Raw genomic sequence first — 13,330 nt, 5'->3', positions numbered from 1 at the left:
AATGGTCTGTATCAGATGTATTCACGCTATTTATTGCATTCGGTTGGCTTGAAGAAACAGGTACCTCACTTTTCATTGGGCAATACCTGTGACGTCACGAGCGATGTCATCAGGGGGCCCGTTGCTGGTTGGCTGTCCTCTTCGTGGGCGGAGCCTCATCCTTATTGGTGACGGTGGAGGTCCCCTCGAAGGGCGTGCTACCAGGTATCGTCCTCAGGGCGAGAGCTGGCTTGCGATCACCCTCAGGGTTACTAGGGACGTCCTCAGGATGAGAGCTAATGCTTCTATCATCCTCAGGATCCCTCTGGTGCGATGGTCGTTGTGGGGCGGTGTCTGCTGCTCTCCTGAACGGCGGTGGGGAGGAGGAAGGTCTCCTGTGTGCCGTCAGGAGAGCAGCAGACACCGCCCCACAACGACCATCGCACCAGAGGGATCCTGAGGATGATAGAAGCATTAGCTCTCATCCTGAGGACGTCCCTAGTAACCCTGAGGGTGATCGCAGCCCAAGCTCTCGCCCTGAGGACGACCTGGTAGCACGCCCTTCGAGGGGACCTCCACCGTCACCAATAAGGATGAGGCTCCGCCCACGAAGAGGACAGCCACAGCAACGGGCCCCCTGATGACATCGCTCGTGACGTCACAGGTATTGCCCAATGAAAAGTGAGGTACCTGTTTCTTCAAGCCAACCGAATGCAATAAATAGCGTGAATACATCTGATACAGACCATTGCACTCAGCGATCCCGTCCCGAAGATGGCCAAACGAGGTGGCCGAAACATGTAGACGCCTTGAAAACCAGAAAAGAAGAAATAACAAGAAATACCGGATAGACCCCTGACGACTACGGCCTGTTTCCCGACCTACGAAACCCACCTGTATACTGTTGACGACCCCAGCCTGTCCCTGATAACCAGTTTTGCTTTTGATAACACCAGCCCGCCCGAAATTTCCGTTGACGACCTACAGCACGATGAACATTGGACAGCTGCTTTATAATACCAGCGTGCCAGAAAGGAAAATCATAAGGAGAATTGAAAGAATATTGTACAAAATCAATTCTGTGAATTCTGCCATTATCTTTAATAAAACTTGTTTGAAAGAAGGTCTGTTTCCAGCATACACAAATATCCGGCATGCAGACCCTACAACGCAACAGCACCCCGGCATGCGAAGCTTTAGGAGGAGCCGCCTGCAGCAAGAACTAGAATCCAAAGAGCAAGAGAAAGCCACGCTCATCAATGAAAGGGCGCAACTCTTCGTAAAATGGGATGAAATTCGCGGTATGAATCCTGTAGCAGCCCCCTCGGATGCCGGGGATAATAACTGATGGCACTAGCAGCAACGCCCTCCCAACACCAGTGCAGCACCATCAAGACATCGTCGACTGCCTGAAACGTATGGAGGAGAAAGATGCCCTGAAGAAACAGAAGACCATTACAAGAAACTAAGTAACCTTAATGGAGGTAAAATACGCCTGCCGCAAGAACATGACATATATTAACTTGACCACCTACACCCCATCCCCTGAAGAAGAGGACATACTCAAGAAAGGCCTGAATTGCCACTTCATCTCTCGCCCCCGTCCCCTTAATAAAAGGATGGAGATAGAATATCTTACGGAGACGATAATGAAACAAGAAAGCCTTGGGAATGTACACACCACCGACGCCCTTCAACCTCTCCTCTTAGCAGAAGCCCTTACAGACCGAGGAACTTATAAAAGTGACATCGTCGATCGCCGTCTGCGGGATGCTGCTAAAAGCTTGAGAGAAAACGAAGACATCACCGTCAGGAGAGCCGACAAGACCGCAGCCCTAGTACTTATCAAGACTACCGAATATAGACAAAAAATCGACGAGATCCTCGCTGATACCACTAAGTTTCGACGTATTACTAAGAACCCCGTAGACGACATTAAACGCGAAGCCAATAGAATCATAGAAACTGTCAACGCAGCCACTAACGCCTTACACCTCTCTAGTATTTCTGGAGATTACAACCTCGGGTACATCTACGGTAATGTGAAAAACTCATAAACATGGAACCCTTTAAGGCCTATCATTAGCCAAATACAGCACCCACATACCACCTTGCTAAACAACTAAATACTATTCTCACCCCCTACATCCCCAGCACATAGTTTTTGAAGTCGTCTGCGGAGTTTCTGCAAGCCTTAAGATCCGCGCCCCCTGGAGGCGGTATTGCATCGATGGATGTAGAGTCGCTGTTTACTAACGTTCCTGTAGATGAAAACCATCGAAATGATCCTTGAACGTGTCTACAGAGACCCATCCACCGACCCGCTGAATATCCCCGAACACGCCCTTCGCTCTCTGCTGGAAATATGCACCAAGAAGGCTCCCTTCATTAACCACCATGGCCATATGTACTTACAAATCGATGGTGTAGCGATGGGATCCCCCCTCGGGGTCCTGTTTGCGAACTTTTACATGGGCATGGTGGAGGAGCGTGTCTTTAGGAGAATTAGGAAGCCATCTATATACGTAAGATATATAGATGACACTTTCATCCAAGCAGGAACGAGGGAGGAGATCGAGGAAATACGTCAAGCCTTCCACACCAACAGCCGTTTACGATTTACCATCGAATATAGCCGTGATGGCCGTCTTCCCTTCCTGGACGTCCTGGTTGAACAGAAGGAGGGTGCGTTTCGCTACACGGGTTTACACGAAGCCCACGAACCTGGGAATGTGTCTGAACGGCGAGAGTGAATGCCCTGAACGCTATAAGGACACCACCATCAGCGCCTACGTCAGGAGAGCTCTTTCCCATTGTTCAACATGGGCAGACACCCATAAGGAGATGGAACGTGCAGCCCAGGTCCTAGTAAACAACGGACACACCAACCGAAGCATCCAGAACGTCTTCAGGAAGAGCATGGAAGAATGGTACCTACAGGAACCCCGCCCAGACCCCCAGCAGAAAATTAATTTTTTCTACAAGGGCACCTTCCATCGGCGGTATAAAGAAGACGAGCAAGCCCTACGGGAAATAATCAGGAATCACGTTTCCCCGACCGACAACAACAAGCAGATCAACTTGATCATATTTTTATACAAGTAAAAAACATGCAGTCTTATTATGAAAAATAACCCCGCACCGTTGCAGGATCCCTTGAAGAGGACGAACGTCATTTACAGATACACGTGCCCAATCCGAGGATGCCTCGGAACTTACATCGGGATGACGTCAATGCGCCTCTCCAAGAGGATCTCCTGTCACGCGCAGGAAGGAGCGGTATTTAATCATGCAAGGACTGCCCATAATAAAAGAATCCGACGCAGCGACATCGTCGGTAACTTCGAGGTTATCGACCAGGCACCCGATCTACGTCGTTTGCGAATCTTAGAAGCGCTGCACATCGGGAGGAGAAGCCCAGTTTGAACATCACACAGGAGACCTTCCTCCTCCCCACCGCCGTCAGGAGAGCAGCAGACACCGCCCCACAACGACCATCGCACCAGAGGGATCCTGAGGATGATAGAAGCATTAGCTCTCATCCTGAGGACGTCCCTAGTTAACCCTGAGGGTGATCGCAGCCCAAGCTCTCGCCCTGAGGACGACCTGGTAGCACGCCCTTCGAGGGGACCTCCACCGTCACCAATAAGGATGAGGCTCCGCCCACGAAGAGGACAGCCAACCAGCAACGGGCCCCCTGATGACATCGCTCGTGACGTCACAGGTATTGCCCAATGAAAGTGATTGGTACCTGTTTCTTCAAGCCAACCGAATGCAATAAATAGCGTGAATACATCTGATACAGACCATTGCACTCAGCGATCCCGTCCCGAAGATGGCCAAACGAGGTGGCCGAAACATGTAGACGCCTTGAAAACCAGAAAAGAAAGAAATAACAAGAAATACCGGATAGACCCCTGACGACTACGGCCTGTTCCCGACCTACGAAACCACCTGTATACCTGTTGACGACCCCAGCCTGTCCTGATAACCAGTTTTGCTTTTGATAACACCAGCCCGCCCGAAATTTCCGTTGACGACCTACAGCACGATGAACATTGGACAGCTGATTTATAATACCAGCGTGCCAGAAAGGAAAATCATAAGGAGAATTGAAAGAATATTGTACAAAATCAATTCTGTGAATTCTGCCATTATCTTTAATAATAATAATAATAATAATAATAATAATAATAATAATAATAATAATAATAATAATAATACTTCCCAAAAACAGCCTGTTTGTTACAGATGAATAATGAGGGCGAAAGATAGGTCAAGAGGAACACAGTGATTCTTAACAAAGGTTATTTGATTCTATTTTAGCTATTTCATAAGAGCGATAGTATGGGCCATTAATTCAAGATGTCAATTCACGTTCATGAGTATTATCAACTTATCTAATGACAGAGTTAATGATATTATTCAAACATTTTGAAAGCTTGATGTTCGTATGTTTAGGTATCTTCGTACACAAACACACACACAAACACACACTGTAAGGTGATCTTTACAGCATATGAATTATCAGAATCTTTTTCAGGTTATAAATTTAGACAAAAAAACAATCGTTTGAAAAAACAGTGGGAATTTAGAGGAGTTAATAAACAAAGGGTATTTAGCGAACTGGAGAGACTGAAATATACTTCCTCACAACCACAGTACCTAATTGGTCTGCGTCATAACAAAGATCTCTAAAAGGCAAAAAGTTCGATTTCTGGTCTTCCAGCTGACATCTGACCTTGAAAAATGGGTCGAGGACTACAATATTGGTGAAAAATAGCCACAAGCACCCAAGGCATCGGTCTACCAACTGTCATCAAAACCGCACAAAAACTTATATTTAAATTGGCTTGTGAACTTGGAAAATAAGTCAATAGAAAGAATATTTAAGGGCAATAATCAACAAGCCAACTGAGTTTTATCAGAGGAAAATGGCGAAAACAAAATGTTGAACTTTAGATATACCCGTGACCTAGAAATAACAGGCGAAGTTCACAAACTAACACCCAAAGTGCCTATCTAAAGTTTTAACAAATTAAAAAAGAAAATGAAATGCTGACCTTACAGATGAGTGAAACTATAATATAATACAAAACGATATTTTCGATGCACATTATTGAACTATATGAAGATGCCCTTTACTGAAGTACAAATGAAAGATAATTCACAAAAACCTAAAAGCGGAGACTGTTTATAGAAGCCCGGATAAGAATATATTTCACAAAAGTTTAACTAAGGAGACATTTCGCAAAAGCCTAAATAAACAGGCTTTTTCAAAAGCCTAAAAGGGATGACATCTCATAAATCACAAATGATGGCAGCTTACTAAAGCCTTAATCAAGCAATACTTCATGTAAAAGAAACGGTTCGTATAAAAGAAATACTTCATATAACTTACGTAAGGAGACCCTGCCATCTCTTATATATTTGGCAATGTATGTATGTATGTATGTATGTATGTATGTATGTATGTATGTATGTATGTGTATGATTGGTATGGGCGCCCGGGCCGTCGGTCTGACGGGACTGAGATTCGGAACGGAGATGGGTTTCCACCCCGGGAAGGTCGAGACCTATGTTCGGGAGCCCGGAAACCCCCGGGAGCCCGGACTCCCAAAATTTCTACTTCCCCCCCTCCGAAGGGTGAGAAGGGATTCCCTGAAACAGAGCTGGTTCTGCCCGTGAAACGGGGCTGGCCATGGCCGTAGACTATATATATATATATTATATATATATATATATATATATATATATATTATATATATATATATATATATATATATAGATGCTCTGGGTTACACGGACCAATGTAGCTGGGACCCGCCCGTAGTAAAAAGGAAAGACTTAACAAAATTCTGAAGAAAAAAAAAAAAAGGAAAAAAAAAAAAAAAAAAAAAAACACTACACAGAAGGATGAATGAGGAGAAACGCTTCTCGAAAGCACGCACGCAAGAGACATTCCACAAAAACGGAATAACGAGATTTTTCACAAAAGTCGAAACGAGAAGACAATTCCGTTTCTCGCGAAGAGAGCCACACGGGCGCACGCAAAGGAGCGATCGCGGCAGCCGTCGTAAATGACCCAGTTAAGATAATCATAAATCCAATACTATGACCTTTGTTCAGGCACTCCATTAAGTCTGGTTGCCTCGAAATAATAACCATTTTTAGGGCAATCATCTCACGTCGCCTCCAGATATGGTGGCCCTGCCTGAATTCTCTCGCAATCCTTCCACTGATCGATAAAGACAATTTCTCGTCACCAGTTCCAGAATCAGTAGATAGGACGGCCTCGACTGATATTTTACCGAGTATTCTACTGAGAAGCTCGACTCTAAAATAATTTTGAGTAATGGGAGACATATTACTAGTGAGCGACAACAATAAAACCATTTCGAGTGGTCTAGAGTATTTTTCATAAATGAATTATTTATTAACAACGATTTACTCGAAAACTGGACCAAGAAAATCGCAATTAAAAAAAATTCAATGATATAAAATTCAGTTTCCGTCAAATTGGGATAAATTACCGAATACGTAACTAACTTATTAATATTCCAGTTATCGAATCAGTCTGCATTTAGCTAAACTACATAAATACTAATTACCTATAAAATACAAGGCATGATCATCCCTCCACCTTACTCGGGGCGCGTGCTAAAATCTACGGTCAAATAGAAAGCTGTTTCACCAAAGAAAATCAAAATAAATACGCTATATTTTATTAGAAATAATTGTTTTGTCTGTTTAACATGCACGCTATGCATTTTTTTACATTTTTATTCAAATAAATAAATCACAAATATTCTATACGAATATTCCTGTACCTTTAACTCAAAGTGAAACACCGTTTTCAGACCTTTTTAGGCTTTCCATAGGACTTTCCTACCCCTAACGAGAACAACAACAACAACAACAACGACAAAGTAGTTTGTAGGCTTTCTCCCCGAGTAAGCAATAAAGCAGCTGTGAAGAAAATGTACGTTATAGAAACCGGCTATAAGCTGGGAATGTTTTAAAGCATCATTTCTTGCACGTGAACGTCATAATTGACCAAACTTTTAAGAGTGTGGTGATGGCCGAAGAAGCAGGCATTTTTGAGGAAATGTATGTTCATACATACATACATACATACATACAAACATACATACATACATACATACATACATACATACAAACAATAGCTATAACATAGTGTACCAACCCTGCACCTCTTTGCGAAATCTTTTCCTGTCATTTGCAGGACATCCGACAAGTTTGAGATCAGCAGTCTTTTTTTTTTTTTTTTTTTTTTTTTTTTTACTAGTACAGCAAAATCTTAATAAATGGAAGCATAATGAAAGTTTATACAGATATATGACAGGACCAAAGGGTTTTCGGGTACGTCAGTTGTTTGTTTGTTTATCTCCCTTTCTTATTCGAAATGGGAAGGTTAAAAACTTGTACCCGGTGATTTGAAGATTGTTTATCTCTCTTCTTCATTACGAATGCTTCATTACGAATGGGAAGGTTAAAAATTTGTACCCGGTGATTTAAAGGATTGTTTATCTCTCTTCTTTATTACGAATGGGAAGGTTAAAAACTTGTACCTGGTGATTTAAAGATTGTTTATCTCTCTTCTTTATTACAAATGGGAAGGTTAAAAACTTGTACCTGGTGATTTAAAGATTGTTTATTCTCTTTCTTACAAATGGGGAAGGTTAAAAACTTGTACCTGGTGATTTAAAAGAGTTTTCTTAAATCGGTCTTTTCTTGGGAAGGTTAAAAAGCCAAAGGAAAATTGCGTTACTTGGTACCCTGGTGGGATTTAAAGATTGTTTATCTCTTTTCTTTATTACAAATGGGAAGGTTAAAAACTTGTACCTGGTGATTTAAAGATTGTTTATCTCTTTTCTTTATTACAAATGGGAAGGTTAAAAACTTGTACCTGGTGATTTAAAGATTGTTTATCTCTCTTCTTTATTACAAATGGGAAGGTTAAAAACTTGTACCTGGTGATTTAAAGGTTCGAAAAGTAAAAAGAAATTCGCATCCATTCAAAAAAGGAAAACAAAAAGGTGTGAGAACTTGAAGGATTTACAGCCATAACAGAGAGAGAAAAGTTCAACAAGAAAGACAAAAACAACTTGAAGGGTTTAAAGTCACAGAAGGAAAAAACAGAAGAATAAAATGAATGACTGCAGAGGTAATACATAGACGCGTCTATAGTTACAAAGAAAAAAAAATATATATATATCGGCAGGTAAGTCATGGAGGTCACAATCCAGAGACAGGTAACAGATCAGAGCATCACCATAATGCCATTCGAACTCAGTCAGGTGCCCCTGATTGCCAAACATCGCTACCGCAGCAGCGCTTACGCACCGTTCCTTAGGCTAACAGCACACTGATGATTACATTTGTTTTGGAGATTGGAGGCTATTACACGATCAAAGGGGATCCCAGGTGGCACGCACTCACCTGTCGAGATAATGAAAAGACTCTGGTCGGGGAACAAAAAACTTAATGAGAACGAAGAGAGACGAAGGCTCCCTTGCGAACGGAGGAGGTTCGAACTTCAATCTGCTGGGGAAAGTTCCTTGCTCGCTTTCGGGATGCTTGGGTTACGTAGCGCCATGTAAAGAGGAGGGGGAGGAGTATATGGAAGGGAAGTAGAGAGGTAATAAAGGAAGGTGGAAAGAAGACCTGGAGGGGAAGAGCAGGGAGGTTATAAAGGAAGGTGGGAAGATGAACTGGAGGGGAAGTGTAGGGAGGTAATAAAAGGAAGGTGGGAAGAAGACATGGAGGGGAAGAGTAGGGAGGTAATTAAGGAAGGTGGGAAGAAGATATGGAGGGGAAGTGCAGGGAGGTAATAAAGGAAGGTGGGAAGAGACTTAGAGGGGAAGAGCAGGGAGGTAATAAAGGAAGGTGGGAAGAAGACATGGAGGGGAAGAGTAGGGAGGTAATAAAGGAAGGTGGGAAGAGAATTAGAGGGGAGGAGCAGGGAGGTAATAAAGGAAGGTGGGAAGAAGAATGAGGGGAAGAGCATGGAGGTAATAAAGGAAGGTGGGAAGAAGACATGGAGGGGAAGTGCAGGGGGGTAATAAAGGAAGGTGGGAAGAGAATTAGAGGGGAGGAGCAGGGAGGTAATAAAGGAAGGTGGGAAGAAGAATGAGGGGAAGAGCATGGAGGTAATAAAGGAAGGTGGGAAGAAGACATGGAGGGGAAGTGCAGGGGGGTAATAAAGGAAGGTGGGAAGAGAATTAGAGGGGAGGAGCAGGGAGGTAATAAAGGAAGGTGGGAAGAAGACATGGAGGGGAAGTGCAGGGGGTAATAAAGGAAGGTGGGAAGAGAATTAGAGGGGAAGAGCAGGGAGGTAATAAAGGAAGGTGGGAAGAGAATTAGAGGGGAAGAGCAGGGAGGTAATAAAGGAAGGTGGGAAGAAGAATTAGAGGGGAAGAGCAGGGAGGTAATAAAGGAAGGTGGGAAGAAGAAATGGAGAGGAGAGTAAAGAAAAAAAAACACAGATTAAAAAGCTTTGAACAAAGTGGGAGAAGATGCTGAGGGAGGAGAAAAAAGAGGAAGGTATTGCGATGCAGCCGAAGAAAAATGAGGGTTTTGAGGGAGAGAGAAGATAAGAAGAGGTGAAAGAAAGGGGAGGAGTGGAGGAAGAGACGTAGACGAAGAAGAAATAATATGTGAATGCGACGGAGGAGAAGTAAATGTAGAGAGGGCCTAGAAAGAGAGAGAAGGAAGAAGAAAACTGAGAAGGCAGAGAGGAACTGACAAAGAAACTGAAAGGGAAATACCTGGATCCCTGACGCAAGAAAGTGAAACTTGTTCTGTTCGCGGCACTAGGCGAGAATAAAAGTTCTTAGAAGAATTGATAAGAGGCCGTGAAGATAAATGAGTGGAATAGAAAAGAAAAAAAAAAAAGGCACTTCGTGCAAGCTATTGTAGTAAAATATCATTCCAACTGATAACGTACAAATGAAGACGTGTCGACTGATCCGCATGACGTTCAAAAATGGGAATGATTGCGTATGCGATACGAAAATTCTCTCTCTCTCTCTCTCTCTCTCTCTCTCTCTCTCTCTCTCTCTCTCTCTCTCTCGTTTTCTTTTGGAAATGAATCTTAAAATCCTTGTTACCTTGAAGAGTGAAAAGAAAATGTAGAAGGAAAGACATCATGCTACATATGCAGGACAGAATTCAATTATATACTTTACATTTATATATATACATAAAGGTTTTTTTTTTTTTTGCCACGAAGGAAAAAAATGAAAAAACTCGTTTTTTTCATTTTTTTCCTTCGTGGCAAAAAAACCTTATTTATATATAGCATCACGTTTTATATACTTTCGTGATACAAGTTAATTCATATATATACATATATATTATATATATATATATATATATGTATATACATATATACATATATGATATATATATATATATATATATATTATATATATATATATATATATATATATATATATATATCAATAGAGGGATCCACAGTAATATCCTTGTTTATCGAGAAATAATATATTTATACAAAGCTTAAAGCTTTCGTCCATCCTCCTGTGGACTTGATCACTAAGCAAGTCCACAGGAGGATGGACGAAAGCTTTAAGCTTTGTATAAATATATTATTTCTCGATAAACAAGGATATTACTGTGGATCCCTCTATTGAATTCTTAGAAGCACGATACAGTGTTTTTTATATTGCATATATATATATATATATATATATATATATATATATATATATATATAGATATATATAAAGTATCGAATTATATTTCGGAACCAAAATGTTTCTCCTGAACATGTAGATAGTGTACAGAAAGAAACCATGGAGGTATATAGTAGATGCAGGTCAATCCAGTTGAAGAATCTTCCATGGCAGGTCATAGGGTCGAGATTAGGTGACGGCTGACGCGGGAATATCTCTTTCAATCTCCTTTAATGATGGCTGCAGAAATATATTGTTGATGGCACCAGAATTCCACGACCCCAGGAACATATTCAGTGTCTGTAAGTTCGATTAAAGCAGATTCTTTCACTTGGCCTTTGAACCAACAGCTGCTCCTAAAAATGACGATGCGTGACAGATTGCAGTTGGCATGAAAATTCAAAAATTATTTATTTGCCTGAAAAACGGCAGAGAATTATTCAGCATAAACGCTCAGTCAGATATAAATTCAAAGGATATACTTGACTGAAAAAAGCAGAGAATTATTCAACATAAACGTTCAGTCAGATACAAATTCAAAGGATTTACTTGACTGAAAACATCAGAGAATTATTCAACATAAACGTTCAATTAAATACAGACACCAAAAGTTTACCAATTTCAGTCAGGTAAATTATCTGAATTATCACTTCGACTGGTATCTGTCACATGTCATTTATAGGAGCATTTGCTGGTTCAAGAGCCTGATGTGAGAAGCTGCCTTCATTTAAAAAACACCATGAATATATCCCGATGGCCTTAAAACTCCGGTGCCATCAACAATGTATTTCTACAACACACTCCCAACAAAACTGAAAGAGATAATCCCATAAATTCAAACTCTTTACATATGCTATATGTTTCAAAATACAAATATATACCGTGCTTATATAGCTTAAACTTAATCCTTACATAGATGTAAGTAAGAATTTTATGCGACTTAAACTTTTACCAATTTTTCCTAACTGATTTGATTAATTTAGAGACATGATTTGATTAATTTACAGACATTTTCTGCCGTTGAGTTATTATCATTATTATTATTATTATTATTATTATTATTATTATTATTATTATTATTATTATTATTATTATATTATTATTATTATTAAAGATGTGCATACCGTGATAAGAAGGGAAATTCTTTTACTTTATCGAAACAGCTTCACTCTTACCACGAAGAGACACTGATACTCATACCACACACCAAGGTCCTTCAAATTTGACTTGAGTATATCCTAAGGACTTTGCCTCACATGTGACTGAAAACTGTCTTTAGCGTAAAAATACACCGTCGGGGAACTGAAATGATACATGCTGGACATTGCTAGTAGAAAAGAACATTCGTCTAATGAGAGATTTTTCAGTGTTGCTAATAGAAAAAAAAAGTGTTATACGAGAGCAAGTTACATTTCAGAAAAGAGTGAGACACTGCTGAAATGAATTTGAAATGATGTCAGATGAATATTTCAATAATGTAGAATCAGACTTCACGAAGATTCCATCAGTTGTAAGTGACAAAGATAGTATTATTGAACGTACCACGTGAATTACTACATTAGCATTCCAAATGTAGGTCTGTTTTATGCACGTATATATATGGAAGGCCAGCAGACCGCGTGAATACGAAAGACAAGAAAACCCTTGCCTCATCATAAGCCAAATTTTATCGGAGATTTTCAACATTAACCTTTCCTCTCGTGAAAGGCACCAAGGGTTAATTCGTACCTAGTTTGACGAACTGGCGCAATCCATTTTTTCCCAGTTCTGAAAAAATAGGCGTCCACGATTTTGATATTCACAGCTTCTAATTAGTTTATCTTTTGAGGAATTTTGGCTGGAAAATATGACAACGCAGAGAGCAGAAATCTTTATAACATATGGAATATAAAAAAAACCGACACAACTCAAAAACTCAATAAAAAAGAAAAAATGGGATACATGACTTCGTTAAAACAGGGACGAATTGTTAATTGCAATATAAAGCGTGTCGATAAGAGGTTCTCAGTGATAATTACGGGTGATCCAAAATTTCATCATCCTTGGGCAAAAACGAGCCGATGGGATACCGGAACGCTCGCGATCAGCAAGACAGTTTCTTGACATTAATGCAGCTCTTTGTGGGACAGAAACTTCAAAGAAGTACTTCATCTACCTAGGCTGCTCCGAAGCATAGTCAAAGTCAAACGTAAAACGAAAACTTGGGGTATCATTAGCACCTCTGAATTCATCTCATTAATCCATAGCGGGTCATGTCTCTTTCTTTTCGCAAAACAAAACACAAACAACTGCTTTTGTACGAGAATCCGAGTTACGATTACTGTGGCGATTTAAAAAAAAAAAAAAAAAAAATCTGTTATCATTTATGTCATATTAATACAATGTAAATCATAGATAAGAATTATGATTCAACGACTCTAAAAATACGTGTCTGACCGGTAAAATTAATTCAGAATGTTTGTATAAAATGTTTATCATCATCATCCATTATTTTATTATTATTATTTATCATTAGACACTTGCTGGCGAGACCCTTGGAAAGTCCCTATATCAGAAAGAGAGAGAGAGAGAGAGAGAGAGAGAGAGAGAGAGAGAGAGAGAGAGAGAGAGAGGGGTAACTAGGTAACTGT

The sequence above is a fragment of the Macrobrachium nipponense genome, chromosome 19, assembly GCF_015104395.2.
Source record: "Macrobrachium nipponense isolate FS-2020 chromosome 19, ASM1510439v2, whole genome shotgun sequence".
NCBI lineage: Eukaryota > Metazoa > Arthropoda > Malacostraca > Decapoda > Palaemonidae > Macrobrachium > Macrobrachium nipponense.
The sequence above is the reverse complement of the archived record's forward strand: the minus strand, read 5'-3'. Positions refer to the sequence as shown.